Source organism: Amborella trichopoda, chromosome 5 (assembly GCF_054954075.1).
Source record: "Amborella trichopoda isolate Santa Cruz 75 chromosome 5, AtrichopodaSantaCruz75HAP2 v2.0, whole genome shotgun sequence".
Taxonomy (NCBI): Eukaryota; Viridiplantae; Streptophyta; class Magnoliopsida; order Amborellales; family Amborellaceae; genus Amborella; species Amborella trichopoda.
Window position 1 is genome coordinate 14101542 of NC_142340.1, and position 16420 is coordinate 14117961.

Sequence of the window (16420 nt, forward strand, 5' to 3'; positions counted from 1 at the left end):
CTATTGTATATGCACTCAGTGAGTCTTCATCTTCATAATCATCTTCTGTTTCTTTTATTTGCTACTCTTTTCTGCTTTCCCTTTAATCTTTCTGATTCCGGTTTTTTCTGCTTTTTTAGTCATTTATATTTCAGTTGTTTATATTTCTGTAAAAGTGTGCCAGTGTGCTAAGACTGTAATAGTGTGCTATAAATTCTGAATAAAGTTTTATTATGAATATTTCATTATGCAATTTAAAATATTGTTTAGTGTAAAAATTCGAGAATTTACATATGCCCAGTAGTTAGTGATAGATGTTTCTATAATTCCTTTTATTTGTTTAATATTATTTGTACTAAATTATTAAAGGATCTTGCAAGAGTTAATAAGATATAATAGCATCTTATTTACTTATTTACTCTAAACACATATCACTGAAACAAGTTCAGATTATATGCAAAAATAGTCCAGAATATACAAAAATTCAAAGAATTAAGATCATAAAGACAGTACTGTAGATCCGGGCCGAGTTTGGTATCAGAGACATACAGTAATACTGTCAAAAGTAAAACAGTACAACTGTCCAACAGTGGAACTGTGTAAACAGTTAAACTGTCAAAACAGTAAACCTGTTCTTTTACGCAATAAGTTGTAAAGAGATAAAGTTATATTCTTACTCACAGATACTAAGTTAGATTTACCACCAAGAAAGTTGGTCTGAGAGTTAAGGCAAGAGACAAGTGAAAGCCTATTGCAAAGTACCGCCAAGGCCAGGAAGAGCCGCTTAGGGAAAATGCTGGGCCACTGAATGTCCAGATTGTCATTATCCGCAACCTACGGATGGCAAATCTAATAAGGAATCTTACAAGTAAAAATGCTACTTCATCTCAAAAACTTAGAGTAAAAAATAAAGAACAAATTATTATCAATGATATTGAGGAAAATATCCAAAATTGGAATATACCCAAAGTACCAATCCATGACATTTATAATAAAGGATCATTCAAATTCAAGATGGGTTATGCCATCAAGACAGTAGAAGAAAGTCTATCGGTTACTCAAAATCAGGAAGACTTTCAACTACTCTCAAAGAAAGTTATTGAAAAACATAAAGAAAATAATTACAAATATTTACATATTGGTTTAATCCAAATAGCCGTGAAACCTTTGACCCGTCTAGGGTTGAATACCTCTGTGCTTGTATGCCTAAGAGATACAAGACATAATATCTTCACAGACTCACTACTCGGCATGGTTGAATCCAGCCTCTGTAGTGGTCCAATATATTTTAATTGTTTTCCAAATTTTTCTGTTTCTTTGACTGACCCAAACATTTTAGACATATTAACAATTAATTTAAAAACACATGGTTTTAATATGATTCATGGTCCACAAAATTTAGCAATAGTTTACAGAATATATTATAAGGTCATGAATACCTTATGTCCAAATATTATGAAAATTGATCAAAAGGATCAAACTATATTATTCCAAACAAATATAGAAAAATCTAATATGATTGTTCCTAAAACAATAAAATGGTCAGATATTATACTACCACAGTCATGGGCAATACAACATGCCAATCAACCTCAAGAGGTTCCTCAAAATCATATTCCTAATCAAATAATAGAACATGCTGATGGTAATATTGAAATTAAATTTCAACAATTACAGGTACAAGATGATATTAATATTAATAGGAAAAAGAATATAAAAAATAAAATACCAAGTAGAAAATCGTATTCTACTAATCCTAATGTTATAATACTACCTTCTTCTACTCAATCTTCTTCCTCAATACCTAGTTCAGATTTACAATTTCAAGGAACAAGAAGAACAACAGATCATGTTGTTATTCCCACATATACTCCTGAATCTAGTACAACAAATACTACTGAACCGAGTATAGAAGATTTACAAGATTTTCAAATATTAACCTTGCAAATTGAAGACGATATAGAAGAAGATTTCAATCAATATGATCAATATTCTGATGAATATATAGCAGCTTATTTAGCAGCTAAATTCGAAAGAAAAAGGAGAAAATTAAATAAAGAATATATCAGAAAAGATTATTTATCCAAAGAAAATAAACATATAAGAGAATGGTATTTAAAAACATTTCAACCAAGATTAATTGAATTAATGCATAAAAAATATAATAAATTTCTGCAAAAAGAAAGAATAAATAAAGGATTATTTATATGGCTCAAAGAAGTATGTATTGAATATAATATTACTATTCCTTCATTTGATAATATTCAAACAATAGAAGAGAAAACTTATATCAGTACTGATGGTACTACCACTGCTAGTATACATCCTCCTGAAAAAAGTATAATACTCAAAGCAGCTATCCCAGTCAAGGATGAACCTGCACAACCACAATCAATATATGATATTATTGCTACTCCATATAAAGTATTACCAAAGGAACTTGGTAAAAAACAAGAATTAATTCCTCATATTGTGGAACAGAATAATTATACAAATCTGTATATGCAGTCTTTAGGTAAACAAGCAAAAAGAATAGAAAGACTGGTTTCAAAAGAACAACCTTCTGCTACACCAATACCTAGGTCAGTTTTGTTCAATTTTTTGTAATCCATGATCGAATTTTTTGTAATCCATGATTGAATTTTTTGAAAATTTGTGATTTTTTTTTTTTAATCCATGATCGATTTTTTTTTTGTAATCCATGATAGAATGTTTTGAAAATTTGTGATTTTTTTTTTTTAATCCATGATCGAATTTTTTTTTGTAATCCATGATAGCATTTTTTGAAAATTTGTGATTTATTTTTTTTAATCCATGATCGATTTTTTTGAAAATTTATTAAATTTTTTTTTTAATCCATATTATTCAAAGAGAAAATGAGAGAGATGATGATTCTGAGGCCACGCTATCCCAGGCATATTATTCACATATCGAGTCCTAACAGCAACAGTGTAGGGATGAGCACGACAGTGCAGGTGAGCATGAAGGATGGACAATCTTCGGGGATTTTAGATTGGGAACACAACAAAACACTAACACTCAGGGATTTGGGAATAGTTAGACGCCTGCTAATATCGATGATTCGTTTTTAGATCAAATCAATGAATTGTTAAACGAATTCAATCAATGGCACCAGCGTGACCAAGAAGAACAATAACGTCGTCTATCATTTTATTTTTAGATCATATGTTACTAATTTTATGCTTTATTGTAGTCCATGTATATTGATATACTTATTCTATGATAATTCTATGTTTATCCTTTTGTGTGATGTAAATTAAATGCTGAATGGCGGTTCATGCAGGGAAAGAACATATCAATATTCGTATATTCATTAAAAAACATGAAAATTCTTAATGGAGTACCCTCATTTCTTATTGAATTCCTAAAAAACAATATTTATAATGAATTTTAATAATTTTTTCGGATTTTTTTTAAGCTTTATTCTGACCGATTCACCTGATTCTCGATCCGGATCGCCGATTCGCCGATCCGGATAGGTTTTTTGAGAGCTCGATCCGGGTCACCGATCCGTTTTTTAAACCATTGCTACCACCCATTTCGAAATCTCAAAAAAAAAAAGAAAATAGATAAATACAAATGAAAAGCAGGTTAACATTAAAATAAAAGATCATCATCATCAATTACTTCAGGCTTGAAAATAAAAAGATAAAAACAAAAAACTACATCAAGTGGACAGAGTTTCAATTTTTGCTTTTTTTTTTATTGATGAAAAGTTACGAAGCTGTATTCAACAGTGGACAGAGTTTCAATCAGGTGTCATCACTGAGGGCGTCATGTTGGAAGACTTCACGTGCGATTTGAGCACCTACTTTCACACTTTTTCTTAAATATTTGGGTTTGGATCGGCATGATTTGTCTCCATTCACGTAAATTCGTCTCCTACTCATTGTCATGAATAGTGTATTAGAATGTCTACAAAAATGGCGTGATAGTAACAAACGTGTCAATGATGAACTTGTTGAGGCCGGTTGTTTATTGCAAGTGATTTATGTGTGGTCTTTAAATTTTTAAGTAATCTACGATATGCTTAAGTTATATGCGAAAATTATAAAAAAATCATTCAATTTTTTTTTTTTTAAATTATCTTTCGGTCTACTCAAATTTTGATTATCATTTTTTTAATTTTTTTTGTTAGTAGGGCAATGCCTTAAAGTTTGGGGCATTGCTCTACTAACGAAAAAAACTTTAAAAAGAAAAAAAGAAAAAAAAAGAAAGAGATCAAATTTCGGGTTGACCAAAAGGCAATTCTGAAAAAATAAAAATAGTGGATTGACCAACCTTCTTTGTAATTTTCACATATAAATAGAGCATTTTATATTTTACCTCAACTTTTAATGTCCGTATGTAAATTACTCTTTATTGTACGAAAGCGGCTTATTGGGATTTCATAAAAAGATAAAGTTTAAGGTTGGAGCTTATTCAACTGTAATAGTAATGTGCAGCTCAATAACATGGTAAAAAAGAGGGGAAAGGTTTCTAGGCTTCTCATACAACATAGAAGTTCTATCCTCCCTTTACCATCCAGCCGTTCAATTTTGATCAAGAGAGCCGTTCACCGTTTGATCTTAGATCTAACGTCTCAAAATATTTTATTTTTAGTTTTTTTATACAAATTATATGAATATGAAATTTGGTACATGCCATCTTTTCATTGGGGTGTACCTATAAAAAATATTAAAAATAATTGTTTGATAAAATATAATGACCAAAATACCCTTTTAATCTTTCAGCGGTATTTAGGTCGTTTTATTTTATTGAAAATATTTTTTTTATTTTTTACTAGTCCGATTTTAATAGACGAATGGACGTCCAAAATTTGGTGTCAAAATAGTTTATAGAAAAAAAATAAAAATAAAATAGTGTAAAGATGTGATATTGTGATTGGGGCAATCTAAGCCCTCCATTCAGAATGAACGGTTAGATAAAAGGGAACATTGAACTTCTATGTTGTAGTGGAAGCATAGAAAGCTCATCCAAAAAGAATGCTCTAAAGATAAGAATTCCTTTTTTCGACCTCAAGACATACAAATATAAAAAAAAAAAACAAGTCCAAGTCTTAAAAAAAGTGCACCTTTGTAAGAAGTTATCTAGATTGTCCTTTTTTATGATTTTAAGTATTTATACATGTACTCTATCTACACTTATTTTGACAATCTTAACTTTTATAATTAGAGTTTAACATAAATTTTTAAGCCATCATAAGATTTGTAACACTAGAACTAATACTAGAACTACATCCTCTAGGTAAAACATAGAATTGCTTCTAGAGCATTTGGTGAGTACCTTATACAAATCTCCCCCTTTCCCAAAAGCTTCTTTGTTGCATCACTTGAAATGTATTAGTAGGAGTTTAATTTGAAAGTTTCGAGCCTCGATTTTTTTTTCTTTTTTTTTAAAAATATATTGGATATGTCAGTGGTGGAGGTCAGGACCCTACCTAAAAGTTAGCTTTTTTTTTTTAAAAGTATCAATGCAGTGTGACCAGTGGAATGAAAACCTCGAAGTGGGGCGCCAAGGTGCGGGTCCTTTTTTAAAGTCCCAACTCCCAACCCTTTAAGCGGAATGCTGCCGACCTTTTCCAACATTATTCACAACAAGACGTTGCCAGTCCATCCTAGTCGGGACTCATTATGTAATCTACCAAACAACTACGTGGCACTCCTACCACAAAGTGACAAAAAATGAGGGGACCTCCCTCCCTCCAATACGGTGAACAAAATAACAAGAGGAAACAACAAACCATCCTATCCTTTTCCTCCCAAGTGTAGACATGAGAGTACAACTTTTTGCAGCTTTACATTTATGGAAATATTTTTATATGGAAGAAGGCCCCCACTTATTTTTCATTAATAAATATAAAAAATGGGATCGTAAATAATGAGATGAGAGTTAAAATTAATTACAACCATCCCATACTAAATTTGATAGCTTTGGCACATAATTTGAAAAAAATTCTTTTGAAATTTGAGCTTGATCAATAAAATAAAATAAAAATTACAAAAGCTTCTCAAAAATATACTATTCACTCAATTTACCCCTTCTGAATTTTCTCTTTCATCTTTTTTCGTCGACAACTTATCTTCGCAAAACCCCCCCAACCCAAAAAAAAATAAAAAATGGTCCAAAATACTCTTTTATCTTCATACCCCTTCTCTCCGCACCCAAAGCTTTTCCCAAGCGCTTCGGCACTATAGAAATATGCTCCGGCAGATAAGCTTTTGGAGCCAGAGCGCTCCGGCAGTAAGCCACTTCGATCAGACGGTTTAGTACGTCGATCCGGTGATACATTCTGTGCCTCCAGCGATATCTACCATGCGCTCTGGCAACACTCTGTTGGAGCACATCGCTCCGGCGGTGTGGTAGTGTGCTCCAGCATTGTTTGATCTCGCTCCAACAGTGGATATTGCGATCCGACAGTCATTTCAAAGCGGTCCGACATTGTTGTTCTTCGCTCTAGCAATAGGCAACTTAGGACCGCCAATTGAATTTTTATTGTACGATAAGGGAATTTTTGTCCAAAAAATTACAACTTTTTATTTTGGGGGGTTTTTGCTAGGAAAGCTTGTTGAGGGGAAAAAAGTGTGAGAAAAAATTTGGGTGGGGATAAGTTGAGTGAATAGCGTATTATGGGGGTTTTGTAATTCTCCCTAAAATAAATACACCCATCTAATTTTACATCCAATAGTTAAGATCAATTTTCATACCAAAAGTGAAATGGTTATACTTTTTCAAAAAGAAAAAATTACATGGTACTATTTCACAACCCTACCTAAGGATAATAACTCTAGTCTCATCCTCATAGCTACAAAACTAATCAATAAAAAGTGGAAAACATATGACATAGGAAATTGATAATAAAGTAAAAAGTTGGAACATATGACATAGGAAATTGATAATAATGAGGCATTCATTCAATCGTCAGGTGATTGGTCCTTGGGCAAGCGAAGCCGGATCGCCTCCTCCTCAGAAGCCAAGGATATGAGGTCCTCCACAAAGACCATCAGGTTCTTATCAGAGGAGCCCCCCTCCTCTAACGCCTCTCTTGCGGCCTCTTTCAATTTCATGGCATTCTCTCTAATCTTCGCCGCCCTCGGTCCCTCCCTTATCTCCTCTATGCATCTACAAACCTCCTCTCTTCGGACCACTCCCTCTGCGTCGCGCTCGAGCCGGACCCCAACGCTGTAGACATCGACCAAGAACTTTGCATTCGTGACTTGGTCGCCCCAGTGAGCAAATGCTAGGATGGGGGTGCCGGCTGCGATGGTCTCGAGAGTCGAGTTCCATCCGCAGTGTGTCACGAAGCAGGAAACCGAGGGGTGGGTCAGCACCTCCACCTGCGGGCACCATTTAACGATTTTGCCTCGTCCGGCTGTTGCATCCAAGAATCCAGTGGGAAGCAGGAACTCGGAGGTGCTGTCAACCGGCTTCGCCACCCAGAGGAAGGGTCGTCCGCTGCTCGCGAGCCCCCACGCTAACTCCTCAATTTGCTTTGGCGATAGGCTAACAATGCTCCCAAAGGAAACATAGATTACTGATTCTTTGGGCTGAGTGTTTAGCCAATCGAGGCAGTCATCCTCGGACTTCCACAGATCCCCTCGCACCTCGGAGGCTGTGGATCTTCCGAGCAGCCCCAAGGGCACGAGCGGGCCTATAGTCATGATCGGTGTGAGCTCCGACACTGACTGTATGGCTTCAGTCTCGAGTGCATGGAACGAGTTCGCTAGCACCCACTTCACCTTCTTGATTTTCTTGATGTGGCCCAATATCGCATCTGCCAAGCACTGGTAGGGCCCAAAGGGCACGAGGAAGCTCGGGAGCTCGTTCGTTTTGAGCACAGGAAGCCCCCGAAGGCTAACGTCTATGTTCAGTCTCTCCGGCGTCGGGAACTCGTCAAGCCTGTAGAGGCTTTGGTAACAGACGGCATAGACAGCACAAGACTGGACCCAGAGCATCGCGCATGGGATGCCAAAGCCCTCAGCCACATCCACGACCCACGGTACAAATGGGTTGCTCACAATACAGTGCACCGGCCGGCCCCGGACCTGGAGGTCATTGATTAGGGTTGCCAGCCCTTCTGGACCGGCACGGTTGAGCTGGGCCATGAACTTGTCAGCGTCGAGCTGATTGCCGACGACACTGAGGCCATCGGAGAAGGTCTCGAAGCTGATGTGCTCATCGGAGCCAGCGGCACCTGAATCGCGCATCTGCTGGCCGATGGCCTCGTTGGTGGCTAAGCTCACGAGAAGGCTGGCGTTGGAGGCGGTAAGGCGGCGAGCAAATCGGATTGCTGGCTTAACATGGCCTTGTGCTGGGAAGGTGACGAGTAGGATATGGATATTCACCTCTATGGCACTCATCTTGGCTCGCCTGATGCTACTGGGCTTGGTTAGTGGATGCTATGGGTTTTTACTCCTAGTCAGAGATAAGAGGGGGCTCGCTCCCTTCCTGCAAGGTTTCTAGTGCGCAGGGATGGGTTAAAATGGTGTTGTAGCATGGAGGATGTGAGGCCGTATGTACTGGATACGGTGGCCTTTTTTTTTAGAAAAATATGTGCGGATAATGTTTCTATTTGATTATTATAACAAGCAACCATAGTTTTTTTATAAGTGTCGTGGGTAATTACAACAAATACATATGTTTCTCAATGTTTTTTATAACTATTTACTCATGTTGGAGTATATTATCTATTAACTCCTTCAACCAAAATTATGCTAGGGGTACCTGTTACATCACAAATTTTAGAGACATAAACTCTACGACTTAAAGAATATTCTCAAGAAAAAAAATTAAATAAAATATTTATATACTAGAAAAAAATAACGCTTTCGAGATTAAATAGGGACCCTCCAATATTTTTAATGGCTAGATCTAACGCGGTCCTTGAAAAGTACTCTTAATCATATAATAATTAAGGATGAAGTCAACAAAGTACCTCTAAGTATTTTGGCATTCCAAAGAAGATTTGGAAGCACACGCCCTATAGTGTAGTTTATAATATTTCCACCCCTCTAGCGATATCCTAATAAGTTTTTGACCCCTATTTTGATATTTTCGGGAACAAAAAAAAGAAAGAAGGAAATTACGTACGTACACCGTTTCCACACATATACTACCACATGGGTACAATTTTTTGTGTAAATTACCAGGAACACCCATCTTCGACCACCCCTTTCATTTTCTCTCTATAACGTTTCTCCTGTTACAACCAGACAGGAGGGAAATACCATTGTTCCCAAATGTTCTTTGTAAAGTGCATACAATGTGTTCCTGCGGAGCTTACTGTCCATCTACTTCCTCAGTCAAAACACCCAGCTATATTGATTTTTTTAGTCTAAAATTTTATCGACCATGTAGTAATTACTAGTTGATTATTTTTAAACATAAAATTGAATTTTGCATTTCGTGGCAATTCGAAATAGCCATTAAAAAATTGGATGTTCCCTATTCAATCTTGAGGCATTATTTTTTTCTAGAGATTTTATTTATGCTTTTTTTATCCTAAGATTATTTTATAGGTTGTAGAGTTTATATCTCTAAAATTTGAGATGTAAAAGGTATCCCTATCATTTTTTTGGTTGGAGGAATAAATAGATAGAGGTGTAAAATTATTAAAGCACCTTATTGATATAGAATATATAAAAATATATTTACAAATACAATTTCTAATCTTTTGACCCAATCTTTCAAAATTTGCACTTTTTTATTCTTATCCAAATTATTTATCATTTTATATACGGGTTATGTTAGGGTATTCACACTAGGACCCTGTTTCTATGCGGCCAAGGCCGCATATGTAGAAATGTGAGCCTATTAATAAATCTAATTTTCAGATGGATTTTTTTATTTAATATTTAAGGACTTGTAATCTCTAACATGGAGATGATGAATATGAAAAAATAAATAAATTTTTAAAAACTAGAAATAATAATTCTAGTAAGAAAAAATTTAGACCGTTAGTTTCTATTGTTTTTAAATGAAACACCTACTTGCATCCATCTTTAAGGTTGATGCTTTACACTTTTTGGACCGTCTATATAGTCGTGCAGTCCAGCCTGCATGAAACAATTTTCCCTCACCCTATCAAGTAATTTGACGTTGAACTCAATAAATTTTGGAAACTTATATACTTTTGTTTTGTACCTAGAGTTTTTTTAGTAAGGGTATTTTTGGTCATTGGGAGGGGTGTGACATCATCTACATGAGGGTGATATCATCCATATATAGCATTAAATGCCACTAGTGTACTCCGTGTGAGTGATGTTATATCTCATGTGGATGATGTTGTACTCTTCTGACAAAAAATACTCTTATTAAAAAAATACTCCTTATACAATACATTAAATATGTAATATATATATTTGTATTGAAATTGCGTATAAAAAATAGTCAAGTTGAAAAATAATATTATATTGGTAAAACAGAAAACTAATAAAAAATAATTTCGGTTAAAACTAAGGATTAAAAAATCGCCAAGTCGAGCCGGACTTGCCCGGTTCGACTCTGGAATCGCCAGAGAACGAGCCGGTTCCACGAATAAACCGAGAATCGCCCGTGTCCAGAGAGAACCGGGCGATTCCCAACAGTGACTCGCGAGTCAGGTCAAGTCAAACCGAGTCACCAGGAAGAACCCATGCTGCACAGTGTTCTTTATGGGATTTCAATTTTTTTTGTCTCTTTGTTATAGATTTTCAACTTTTTCAGCCCTATGAACGAATCTTACAGGCTTTAATTCAAATTTCGCATCAATTTCAGTCAATAAAACAAATTAAAAAGCACCGTTTTTTATCAACAAATTTATATCGAAGAGGGAGTTTTAAGGTTTCTACCATTTCACTGATTTCAAGTGAAAGAACGCATCATTTTTTGCAAAATTTCAGGGTGAATGATCATAAGAGTGTTGGTCAGAATTTTGTGTTCATAATTTGTGATTATCTTGAAGGAATACATATCAATTTTGAGTTTGAAGGCACGCGTGCATGAAGAACAGGTAAGAACTATGTTTTTTTTTTTTTTTCGTCCATGCGATCAAATTCAGTCAATATTTTACAAATCATGTATTCAATTTATAGGATTTTGATTCGTTGTAGTGTTGTCTATCATCACATGTATTCAATTTGATTACATTTATTCAATTTGAGTTGGATTTTACAGAAAAAAAGATTGATGTCTGTTAAAAAAAGCATATTGATGTCAGGTGCTATTCTATTCATGAGATAATAACTGATGATGATATCTTGTCACTTAATATTGACATTAAGAAAAATGTTACAGATGTGCTGATAAAGTCGGTTCTATTACAAAAGTTCAAGCTATGTTTGGACTTGATTAATGTATTGCTAAGGTGAGTGCCTGTGGGGGCACATATGGAGAAGAAGATCAATAGAAATTTCTTTCGGTAGAGATTATTATCTCCTTTTTATAAGATCTTCTACTTTTGGGTATTCCTATTATTCTAGGATTCCAATTTAGTTACTATTATTAGGAGCTTATCTTGGTGTCTTATTTAGAATAGGATGGGGCTTGAGTCCACATGGATAAGGGATAAAGATGCATTTCCATAAAGTTAAAAAAAAAAAGTAAGGAATCTCACTTAGCACCACTTTTGGGTTGTTTTCTCTTTATATTATTGTTATTTTGTAAAGAAAAAAATACCAAAAAAAAAAGAGAAATGAAACTTTTGGGTTTTAGAGAGAGAAAATTTGAAAGAGAGAGAGAGAGAGGTTATACGAGATTGGGTTTCTCCTTTGGTTCTCTTAGCTATGAACCTCTATTAATTTTTTTCTCATTGATTGATGGAAAAATATCGATCATCTTTACCCATGGAGACAATCACATATGTAATGCAACATGTGATATGATGTTCTTTTTGTTTCCATTATTTTTTTTCTGCTTTGTTTTTTTTTTTTTGTTGTTGGTTCTATTTTTTTCCAATTTTATTTGTCAAAATCAACCTGTTGGATTTAGAGCTTCCACGCACAACACTAACTTCAATAAGAAGGCTCAAGCGGAGGACAAAGGCACCGGAGTAGCTGCAAGGCAAGGAGTTGCTTGAAAAAGGAAGAACATATGAGTATCACATGGATGGCTGATCGCCGGAGTTGGCGGAGGTGGTTGCTCATTGGAAATCATAGATTACTGGATCTCACTATAAGTCACTGGATCTAGCTGGAGGTCGTCAGTTCTCTCTCTTTAGCTGGAGGTCGCCAGACCTGTGTGTGAGTGCGCCCGTGTAGCGTTTTCTAGAACTCATCCTCTCATTTTCATGGTCACTATGCTCATTTGAGCAATAGTGCCATATTTTAGTTTACTGAACATATCTTACCCAATGTAATCAGGTTCGTTTCGAAAGCTTTTTTTTTTTGGTTTGGCTAGAAAATAGAAGCGGTTTGGTGCTTTGGCCGATTCGAGCTAAACTTAAATTTTTTTCTAAAATAAATTTGAAATGTATAAAAGGCACAAACAACAAAAATTTTTAAAAAATAGTGAATGAGCCTCAACTACATTTAGAAATTTTGATATATTATCCAAAAAACAATCTTAAAAAATAATTTTTTTGGAAGGTTATTATTAAAGAACTCTATTTCTTGTTAATATTAAAGGGAGATTTCATTTATTTTTTAATTTTGACTAAACATGGGATTTAGATATAATAATGAAAGAGAGTATAAGGTCATTTCTCCCTCGGGAAAAATCCATTCTAGGGGTAGCTTTAGGATCTCAAACTTTAGGGATGTAACCTCTTCCAACCTCAATGAAAGAAATTTTTAAATTACTCTTTTTATGGATTTGAAAAAAATAATGTCTCGAGATTGACATAAGCCGTCCAATTTTTTAAGGGAGATTTAGGTGTGCAAAACTCAAAGTGTAAATTTCCATTTTTTTTTGAAAATATCTAGTGATTATTAGGTGGTTCTCAAAATTTCAGAATAAAAAAATTCACCCCGGTAGGTCATCTAATCGATGAAGTACAGGTACAATTTAATCCCTCGGAGCATAGTATACATCATCATAACGAAATGGGAATAAAAATCTAGGGCTTTTATAGATGCCAAGCTTTAATTAAATTCCGAAGGCGTTCACAAGTGGCACAAAGTGTGCTCTAGATAAAATATTTATTTAGAAGTAATTTTTAGATATAAAATTTTGAAATCCACTCTAGAATGAGTATTTCAGAATATAAAAAAAAAAAAAAAGATTTTAAGTTTTCGAAAATTTAGATTTCACCATCAAAAATTTTGAACATCTCTATTTAATCTCAAGAAAATGTCTATTTGAGGTTGATACCTTACGTCATAGAATTAATGTGGACATCATAAATCCATCCCAAAAAAGCTCTTTTGATGTTGGAAAACCATCGAATCGATCATTTTGACATTCTATATATATATATATATATATATATATATATATATATATATATATATATATATATATATATATATATATATAAAAAGTTATTGAAAAACATAAAGAAAATAATTACAAATATTTACATATTGGTTTAATCCAAATAGGCGTGAAACCTTTGACCCGTCTAGGGTTGAACACCTCTGTGCTTGTATGCCTAAGAGATACAAGACACAATATCTTCACAGACTCACTACTCGGCATGGTTGAATCCAGCCTCTGTAGTAGTCCAATATATTTTAATTGTTTTCCAAACTTTTCTGTTTCTTTGACTGACCCAAACATTTTAGACATATTAACAATTAATTTAAAAACACATGGTTTTAATATGATTCATGGTTCACAAAATTTAGCAATAGTTTACAGAATATATTATAAGGTCATGAATACCTTATGTCCAAATATTATGAAAATTGATCAAAAGGATCAAACTATATTATTCCGAACAAATATAAAAAAATCTAATATGATTGTTCCTAAAACAATAAAATGGTCAGATATTATATTACCACAGTCATGGGCATTACAACATGCCAATCAACCTCAAGAGGTTCCTCAAAATCATATTCCTAATCAAATAATAGAACATGCTGATGGTAATATTGAAATTAAATTTCAACAATTACAGGTACAAGATGATATTAATATTAATAGGAAAAGGAATATAAAAAATAAAATACCAAGTAGAAAATCGTATTCTACTAATCCTAATGTTATAATACTACCTCCTTCTACTCAATCTTCTTCCTCAATACCTAGTTCAGATTTACAATTTTAAGGAACAAGAAGAACAACAGATCATGTTGTTATTCCCACATATACTCTTAAATCTAGTACAACAAATACTACTGAACCTAGTATAGAAGATTTATAAGATTTTCAAATATTAACCTTGCAAATTGAAGACGATATAGAAGAAGATTTCAATCAATATGATCAATATTCTGATGAATATATAGCAGCTTATTTAGCAGCTAAATTAGAAAGAAAAAGGAGAAAATTAAATAAAGAATATATCAGAAAAGATTATTTATCTAAAAAAAATAAACATATAAGAGAATGGTATTTAAAAACATTTCAACCAAGATTAATTGAATTAATGCATAAAAAATATAATAAATTTTTGCAAAAAGAAAGGATAAATAAAGGATTTTTTATATGGCTCAAAGAAGTATGTATTGAATATAATATTACTATTTCTTCATTTGATAATATTCAAAGAATAGAAGAGAAAACTTATATCAGTACTGATGGTACTACCACTGCTAGCATACATCCTCCTGAAAAAAGTATAATACTCAAAGCAGCTATCCCAGTTAAGGATGAGCCTGCACAACCACAATCAATATATGATATTATTGCTACTCCATATAAAGTATTAGCAAAGGAACTTGGTAAAAAACAAGAATTAATTCCTCATATTGTGGAACAGAATAATTATACAAATCTGTATATGCAGTCTTTAGGTAAACAAGCAGAAAGAATAGAAAGATTGGTTTCAAAAGAACAACCTTCTGCTACACCAATACCTAAGTCAGTTTTATTTGATCAGGAAACTTATCTGCAAACTGTATTGATCTATCTATAGGAATAATGGTTCCATGATGGATCATATGACCAAGAAAGCGAATATTAGTTTTAAATAAGGTTATCTTTTTAGCTGAAACAACTAATCCAGCATTCTGGACTGCATGTATAAAAGTATTAATGTGTTTAATATGTTGATCGATTGATTCAGAGAATATTAACACATCATCAATATAAACAATCATAAAATGATGATAAGCATTAAAAACATCATTCATTATTTTCTGGAATTCTGATGGAGCATTTTTTAGACCAAAGGGTATAACATTCCATTCATATTGACCAAATGGAACATTAAATGCAGTTTTGTATTTATCTTGTTCTTGAATTTGTATTTGCCAGTATCCTGATTTCATATCAAATTTGGAAAAGATACATGCTTGAGCAACTCTATCTAATAAGTCTTTTTTATTAGGAATAGGATATCTAATCCATTTCAAGACTTTATTTAAAGGTTTATAATTAATAACAAGTCTAGGAACTCCTCGTTCCTTTTCAACATTCTTATTGACATAAAAGGCTGCACAGCTCCAAGGTGAGGAGCTTGGTCTTATAAGCTTTTTATTTTTGAGATCATCAATTTCTTTTCGACACATATCTAGTAAGATAGTGTTCATTTGTATTGGTCTAGCTTTTATAGGTATTTGATTTTCATCAAATCCTTGTTCATATCGTAAACTGATACTATGCTTTTTTCTTTCCCAGAAAGCATTGGGATGCTCACTGCATATTGTAGTTTCTATCTGTTGTTGTATCGTTTGAATCTTTTGTTGTATTGAAGGAATTTGTAATTGTTCTTCAATTACCTTATATTTAATTTCTTGTTTAAGAGTACAAAGAAATCTTTTTTTGTCCCTTAATTGACTCTTCACATTGTTTAATTCTTTTACTTTTGGTTTATGGATAAAATTAAAATGTATTGGAATATTTTGAATAGTTGAAGATATTCCTGTTTCATCTATGGTTAAAGGATATAGCAAAGTAAGAAATGGAACTCCAAGTATTACTGATTGACTTAGTCATTTTACCGTTATGAATGATGTATCAATACATTGGTTATTGTTACAAACAGAAGCATTGGATAATTTATATTTGATAAATAATCTACTTCCATCTGTTGTATTTAGTATTTGAGTAGTCTTATCAAAATATTTTGAAGGTACAAGTCCTTCATTGATACAATTCAAATCAGCACCAGAATCTATAAGAGCTGATGTTTCAAAACTATAATCTTTAGCAACAATAATTTTGACTTGGACAAACCATTTTTGTATTACTATTTTGTCTATTAAATTAATAGAAGGAATAGGTACTATTTTGGCTTCTGAAGATTCAGGGATATCTGATGATGATTGTAAATCATATTTCATTAATTCATCAAATTCTATTTCATCTGTTTCTGAATCTTGTTGAGACATTTGTT

General features: G+C 33.4%; 1 non-coding gene across 1 annotated transcript; it reads right to left on the reverse strand.

Moving 5' to 3' along the window:
• Positions 1-6698: 6698 nt before the first annotated feature.
• Positions 6699-8389, reverse strand: LOC18421880 (gallate 1-beta-glucosyltransferase 84A24). The gene has a single exon (XR_016056043.1). It is a non-coding gene; the product is annotated as a gallate 1-beta-glucosyltransferase 84A24 (transcript).
• Between the last annotated feature and the right edge of the window lie 8031 nt (positions 8390-16420).